Genomic DNA, 7,804 nt, shown 5'->3' with positions numbered 1-7,804 from the left:
AATGTGATTGATGGGTCTACCTACTGATATGCACACAAACACACACAAACACAGTATGCAGCCTCTTCCACTCCCTCACAATCCTACACTAAGCAAACAGGATACGCTGTGCATTAAGGAGTATTAATCGCTGTATTCACGGGAGATGCGCTGAGCTGCGTGCTTTGGGGAAAATTGACCTTCTGTGGTCTTAATTGTATGAGAGGCTCAACGGCGCTGTGACATTTAACTGTGCACCAGTCTTAATTCTTAGCCCTTTATTCTAGTGCTTTGCTGACATTTCAGGAGGAGGAGGTTTGCGAATAAAGACGCTTTGTGCCTCTTTGGTGTTGTAAACAAATAAGCAAAATTTGCTCATGTTATTTTATTCTTTCACTATCTTTCTCTGCCTCTCTGACACTTTGGAGCTTGTTGTCTGTCACCCTCGCTCTCACGCCTGTCAGTCTCTGTGTATCTCAGCAGGGCTGAGTGAGATTTTACAGTCCGGTCGCACAAACTGACCAAAATGGTGTGTCTGCAGAGGTTTCACAAGGTGGTTGATCAATAGCAATGAATCAGCGATTACTTTGCCAGGTGGTGAGATTTCTGGTTTTGAAACTTCGCTCTGCAGCCTTCAGCTCTGACTGTGTTTGCTAAAGACACGCAGGAACACCTCCCACTTACAGTACACAGCGTAGAAACAGCGTATTGATGAATTGTAATTATTTTTTATTCATTCTGAGTAGTATAAGGACATGATCTGTATGTGTTGTTTCCCTTTAAAGGAATGCATGTGCTTGTTTGTTTCCTGAAAGAGTTAAATGAGAAGATCAACACCACTGCCTGTATGTTCAGTATGAAACTCCAGCCGGCAGCCTGTTAGCTCAGCTTAGCATAAACAGCGGAAACAGGGGGAAACATCTCTCCAAATGTAACAAAATCTGCCTGCAATCACCTTTAAAGGTCACTAATTAGCGTGTTCTACTTGTTTAATTCATATAAAAGCCAAAATGCAAAAATGTCAGTTCCCCAGGCCGGGCAACCAGTGGAGATTCCATGAAGTCACTGATACAAGGCAGGAAATAGTCCAGCATATAACCCCCAGCCCCCCACCCATAAGACCTGATGTTATATACTTTGTTTTTTTTGTACAGACTAAACAAACAAGACATGACATGTTAGTCAGTGAGCTGTTGAAATGCTGGTAGGTGCATTTTGTTACTATCAGACAGAGCAAGGCTAGCTGTTTCCACCTGTTGCTAAGCTAACAAACTGCTGTCTGTGGCTTCATATTTGGTGGACAGATGTGAGAGTGGAATAAGAAGAAGGTTATAGGCTTCGTTCCTCTCATTATTTTTATGCCAGCTACCAACCTGTGATGCAGATGCATATCTTACAGATGAACTTCTGACTTTGGCTGAGCGACTGTCTCCTGTGTGGTCGACACAGACTCATTAGAAGAGTGATGGACTATGGAAAGGCCCCATTTGAAGAGCTGAGTGTGTGTGCAGAGGTGAACTTGTGTAAGAGTGTGAATAAGCATGTTCTTGTGAGTGTACTCTCTTTCCTTCAGTGCTGCTTTGTTAAGAGGGTGTAGTAATTAGCCTGAGAAAATGGATGGCTTTTCACCAGCAGCTGCAATTACTGCTTTCTCTAGAATGAATGGATGGATGGATGGATGGATAGATGGACGGAGGGATGGTATATAGTCTTAAATGAATGGATGGAGAGTTATAATGGGAAGAATAAACAAAGACTGGGATGCCGTGATGGATGAATGAACGGAAGGAAGTATGTATGGTTGGCCAGCAGCGGGAGGAAGGAAAGATGGAGTGTGTGAGGAAGAACGGGGTGAATGAACTTGTTTTACCGCCGCCTTGTTTATTACTGCTTGAGTGCAAGTGGATGGCACCACAACCCATTGCATGTGGCCAGGAGTGGCAGCAGTGTTCATGAGCGGTTTGGAGTTTGGAAAGGAAACGAAGGAGGAGAAAATACAAATTGACATCTGGCGCCAATGAAAAGAAAAAAACACTGGTGTTAGATTTCTTTTTGATGCGTGCCATTTGAAAATGTGAAGCATAGCTCGCTTCACACAGACAGGTGTAATATGTTTTCCTCGCTCTCCACAGAATAAGATAACATATCACTTATAACAGGTTTGATTAACAGGATGCATTCACCTATCAGTAGATGGAATGTGTGTGTGTAAAAGTGTGATATGCAAATGTGTGTATGGATTACCTTTGTGTGTGTGTATTTAAATCTTTTTCCATCCCTGTGAAATACTACCAGCATGCCTGGGGTGAAGTAATCATAAAGAATGGCCTTCAACCGGTGACGAAATCCAACTAATAACACACAGCCATGCGTTGTTGTAATTTTCTAAAAACCTGAAGCAGTTTTTCCACCTAGCGACGAACCTGAGTGAAAGCTGGGAGGCTTTTCCAAAAAAAAAGGCCAATTTGAAAAATGGGGGGCTGATATTTTATGGATATGTCATTTTAAATGTGCTGCACCAACTGCATTATGTTAAATTATTCTTTAGGCGCAGTAATATCGGCTGTGTGTAACTACGCAGGTTTTGAGGGGATAAAAAGTTTGAAAATTATAAATGTGATGTCTGACCTTAAAGTTTGAAGTATGCAGACACAATGTGATGAAGAAGAACTTTCCACTGCATGTTTCACTCCCTCAGAACCTGTGTAGTTACACACAGCCAATATTACTCCACCTTGCACAACTTGCTGGCCCTAAAGCTGAGAAAACCCAAAACACATTGTGCCAACTTAGTTTGGAATTACCGGTTCTGTCAGCTGAAAGTTAAAAGTAGAAAAACTTACAATGAAGTTCAGCCACCAACTGCTGAGAGATGTTGCCGGGTTGTATGTGTTTGTCACCAGTAAAGCAGCTGCAGGTCTGCTTTCATCATGCAGCACAGGTGTAGATTGACGTGGATCGAGTCATCGGAGGTTTGAGATCTGTGGTGTTTGTCTCCATCCTGCTTTGCGTTATTTTAATTTTGATCAGACAGCAGATCTGAGATCAGTTTTATATCACAAGGACTCAAGTCCAAACTGCTTGTAATCTGTATTTATGTCAAAGAAGTTTTTTCCAGTGCACCGCTAACATGGTGAGTCATTGTCTTTAGCTTTCGACAGTTTCTTCAGGTGGTCCTCCTCCTAACACGATGCACAGGCTTCAGGTATATCACAGGCAGCAGAAATGACACACACACACTCTCTCAAACACACACACACACACACACACGCAGCCTCCTCAGAGCTGTGTTTTAATTGAGTCAGCCTAAAGTGCTGGCTGTGCAGAACGATATGACTGATACGGATTAGAACCAGCCTTCCCTTATTCATCGATTTCTACATGGGTGGGAGGCAGGCGGCGGGGGGGCACGATGGAGGGATGATAGAAAGGGAGCAGAATCTTTTTCCATTGATTTCCGGAAGGAGAAAAGGACATTGGTGAGTGAGGGAAAGACAGATGGACTGAGAGTAAAAGAAACATATGGCAGGAGGAAGGTAAGGGACTGTTAAAGAGGGAGCCCTCCCCCTCTCTCTATCTGCTGTAGGGAGGAAGAGAGGAGGAACGGCAGGGGGCTTAGGAAGGAGGAGAACACTGAAAGGAACAGAAGTGACTGGAAGAGATTATACTGTTCCTCTTTGTCATCATTGATTTTAGGAAGAGACGGGGTAGGAAAGACAATAGGAGACGGGATGTGGGAGAAGGGTGAAATGAAATGACGAGGGAGCACAGAGAGAGGCTTATAAATTCATGGGTAAGTGATGGATGGATTCACGGAAAGGAGGAAGGACGATGGGAGTAAGACAACAGCATTAAGGGTGCAGCAGAACCAGGAGTTCTTAATTAAGAGTGAAGGCTGGGGAGGGGGTTTTAACATAAAGTGCTCACAGGAACCCTTTATTTCACTTAAGGAGAGCCGGTTAATGAAGGGAAGAGATGAGGTGTGGACATGGAGAGGATGAAAGGGGGGAGGCGGGAGGTGAGGAGAGCACAGAAAGCGCTGAAGAGCGACAAGGAAGACGGAAAGAGACACTTCACGTTTGGGCTAAGTAGTCTCATTTACTAAACGCTCCGTGTCGATCAGAATCCCTTTGAAATCCTTGAAACAGCTCGAGTGAAAAGGATGGGACGTTTGAACCGCTCGGCGTCTGTGTGTAGGACAGACCGAGAGAGAAACACGACAGGGGGAGTGTGTGTGTGTGTGTGTGTGTGTGTGTGTGTGTGTGTGTGTGAGTTCTGAAAGTGATGGGGTGGTCTGTTTTATGGGTAAATTGAAGGGTCTGTTGAAAGGAGAGAGATGAGCCCCTCTTACAGTGTGTGTGTGCGCGCATGTGTGTTTGCGAGTGTGTGTCTGTGTCGTTTTCTGTGTGTGTGTGTGTGTGTCTGCTCCCTCTCCCTTCAGTATCAGTCTCTTCTGCTTGATTTCCGCGCTCTCCTCTCTGCCTCTCCTCTGCTCGCTATGCCGTGAAATGGTTTTTCACTAGACCATTACCCCAACCAGTGCGCTACAGCGCTGCCACAGCCCTCTGTGAGTGAGGGGGAGTGTGTTTAAGTGTGTGTGTGCACATGCCTGGGGAGGGAGAGAGAGAGAGAGAGAGAGAGAGAGAGAGAGAGAGAGAGAGAGAGAGAGAGGGACTATGTGTGTGTGCACTTGAAAGAGAAAGATTGTGCATGTTTTGAGGAAGATGGATTTTGTGCACGTGCTCATACAGGTGTGTGTGTGTGTGTGTGTATGTGTGTGTGAGTGAGTGTGTGTGTGTGTTTGAGGGGAGAAGAAAGAAGGTGTGTGCAGTGTGTTCCTCGCAAGCTCAGCTGTCACAGTGTTTGCCCTGCACTGTACTCCTGTCACAGCTCTGAATGCTGAGTGTCGACCAACATTCAACATCTCTCTCTCACTCACGCACACTCACACACACACACACACACACACACACACACACCTGAATAATTACATTTTACGCTTTCAACACACAGAATCTTCACAGGTGTCATCATTCAGTCAACATATACTGCACACTGACTGCATGGACAGGGCAGTTTCTGAGGACCGGGCAGGTGGATTAACCCAGCATATATAATATATAATGTTTATTTTTTCAAAGCAAACCTCTCTGACATCCTCATGTGTCTCACAGTACAGGAAGAAGTGAGATTCTGTCTCAACCTCTCGTTGTTAAGTGAACACAGCCCGGCCGCCCTGGGTAGCCTGCTCTGCCTGTGAGGGCCTGTTTCTATGGCCACGCTGTGTCCTCCCTCCCTCCCTCCCTCCCTGCCTCACACACACACTGCTTGCACACAGCTACAGACAGGCAGCTGCAGTCGTCCAGGGCAAGTCGTTCTGTTCACTAAGAAACCTTTTAGTCTTAAACCTTCAAGTCTTTTAGCTCCAGCTGAGTTGTTTTAGGATTGAGTGACATTTCCAGCCATGAGCATCTTACTGTAGAACTTTATGTAAAACCAAAAATACTTGGATTCACTTCATCATTGCATTTAAATGTATTTTATGATATTCATCAAACAAAAGCTGAAGTTTTACACAGATTCATGACTTTTGTGACTTCATATCAGTGTGTGATGCTGTGCAACCCGGGCCTCTTCTACCAACCAAAACCTCTCCAGGTCTTTATTCCAAACTGATTTTGCTGCTTCTATAAACAGAACAGTGTCAAAGCTGTGTCACAGACACACACTCAGAGACGTACACACACACACAGCAATAAGTTACTGATAGTGTAGAAATGTAGTAATATCAAGTAATAGCTAACATTCTTCCAACATCCTCACTATGTACCACTTTGTTTGTGTGTGTTTAGATGGAGATGTGTGTTTGCTTTCTATACACTCCTTCACTTCATACGCTCACATCCACTACACACTCAATCTGTTTGTGTTTACTCAGTCTGTGGCATCGCGCGGTAATCTCCTCCTCCTAATCCATGTGTATGGAAACACACAGAGACATGCACACTCGAGCAGAAGAGCTCCGAACCGTACCCTCGGCCTGTCCGTCTGTCTGTAATAGGACGTCTTATGGGTTCGTCATCCGCTGCCTTTCAGAGGACAAGCCTGGCAGTATTCTATATAACAGTAAACTCATCCAAGTACTGTGAAGCCAAAGCCTGATATATCTTATTCCTTTGTGCCATAGACCTCCATCCTTGTCCAAAAATACCAAGTACCGAATAGCAGTAGCACAAGCTGTAGTTTATTTTAAGTCAATCCCACATGCCACCGCCATAAATACTCACTGGTGCACCAAATGCATATAAAATAGTCCCCAACAAGTGCACTGTTTGCTCCTGTTTGAGTTAATGATCGCTAAGCCCGGCAGCGCCTTGCTCTTCTATCCAAACCATCTTTCCTCTGCTTTCTTTCCTCCAGCTGTCTGACACCTGCCTCCCTCTTTCATTCATTTTCTCTCCATTCACGACTCTTTGCTTTCTCTTCACCCCTATTACTCGTCTCTCCCACCTCTCCGTCTCCCCTGGATGTTGCAGTCATTCCCCCTCTCGCTATCTCTCGCTCCCTCCTTTAACGTCTTGTTTAAATTGTGTCGTCGGTGTCCCTTTCGGCCCTCCGCTCCGCTGTCCTTGTCTTCACCCCATTCGCTCCCGTGTTTTATAATTCACCTCTCATCCCTTCTCTCTCCCTGCCACTTCTCAATGGCTTCATAATATCCCTCCTCCTCTCTATATCTCTCTCGCCCGCTCTCTCTAACTCATTTACTTCTCATTCACTCTATCTCTCTTTCCTCCTTTCTTCTCCATTTAATGCCTTTTCATTCTTTTCGCTCCACCTCTCTATTCCCACCTAATATCCCGCGCTCTCTCTCCACCTGAGATATTGAAGCTATAAAGACAGGTGTTCAAAAGAAAGCAGGACTAGCAAATCTGTTTTATATGCCTCCTGGCATCATACCCTGGAATGCAGAGAGAGAAGAAAAAGCTGTGGTCTGTAATATCTAATTCTCAGCACCTTTTTCATTGACAATATTGCCTTGAGTTGAGAAGAAAACCCAGTTTTCTATGAAACCTTCAACCTTTTGTCTTCGCCACTTTGGGACACACACATACACTTGGTTCGCTTCTATTATCTTTTGGGTTTAATGGAACTCTTCTGCAGTTTCTCCCACATGTTATACATGGTTCACCCCACTTTTACAGTATAAAAACATGCACATGACATACAGTGTTGTCCTGTTGTCTGAGGTACAACAGTGTGCTTGAAGAAACAGTTCTGTGTTATGCAATTTTAGCTGATAGAAATGTATATTATCAACAAAAGCACCATTCTGCAGTGGCGGCGGTGCGTTTGATGGGCTATTTTCAGAGGCTCAGTGTTACACAGACCCTGAAGGGACTTTATAATGCTGCACATACAGTAAGTCACAACACTCAATCACCTGATTCATTTCTCACTCTCTCACCCCACATTATGTTAAAATGAGTCTCATTTACAATATTCAGTGTGTCTGACAGAGAAAATGGCTTGTGTGTGTGTGTGTGTGTGTGTGTGTGTGTGTGTGTGTGTGTGTGTCTGTCTGCGTGTGTTTGTTTGTGTGTGTGTGTGTGTTAATGGAGCTTGTTGACGTTTGGGGTTTAGTCGGCTTCTTTAAGGAGCGCCGCGGCAGCTGGAATCTCCCTACTGAATAGCCCGGGATAATCTCTGAGAGAGGGACTGTGTGTGTCTGTGTGTGTCTGTGTGTGTGTGTGTGTGTGTGTGTGTGTGTGTGTAAGAGGGGAGAAGAGAGGAATGGGAATAAGTGGAAGAGGAGAAAAAAAAACGT

The 7,804-nt window shown here is 44.7% G+C and overlaps 1 protein-coding gene across 3 annotated transcripts in view; it reads left to right on the top strand.

Moving 5' to 3' along the window:
* The window catches only part of LOC143330157 (partitioning defective 3 homolog B-like), a 186,221-nt gene that overhangs the window by 156,559 nt on the left and 21,858 nt on the right, over nucleotides 1-7,804 (top strand). The gene's annotated exons all lie outside the window — the stretch shown is intronic.

The sequence above is a fragment of the Chaetodon auriga genome, chromosome 13 (genome assembly GCF_051107435.1).
Source record: "Chaetodon auriga isolate fChaAug3 chromosome 13, fChaAug3.hap1, whole genome shotgun sequence".
Classification (NCBI taxonomy): Eukaryota; Metazoa; Chordata; class Actinopteri; order Chaetodontiformes; family Chaetodontidae; genus Chaetodon; species Chaetodon auriga.
Note: the sequence above shows the minus strand (reverse complement) of the source record. Positions and strands in the feature narration are given on the sequence as shown.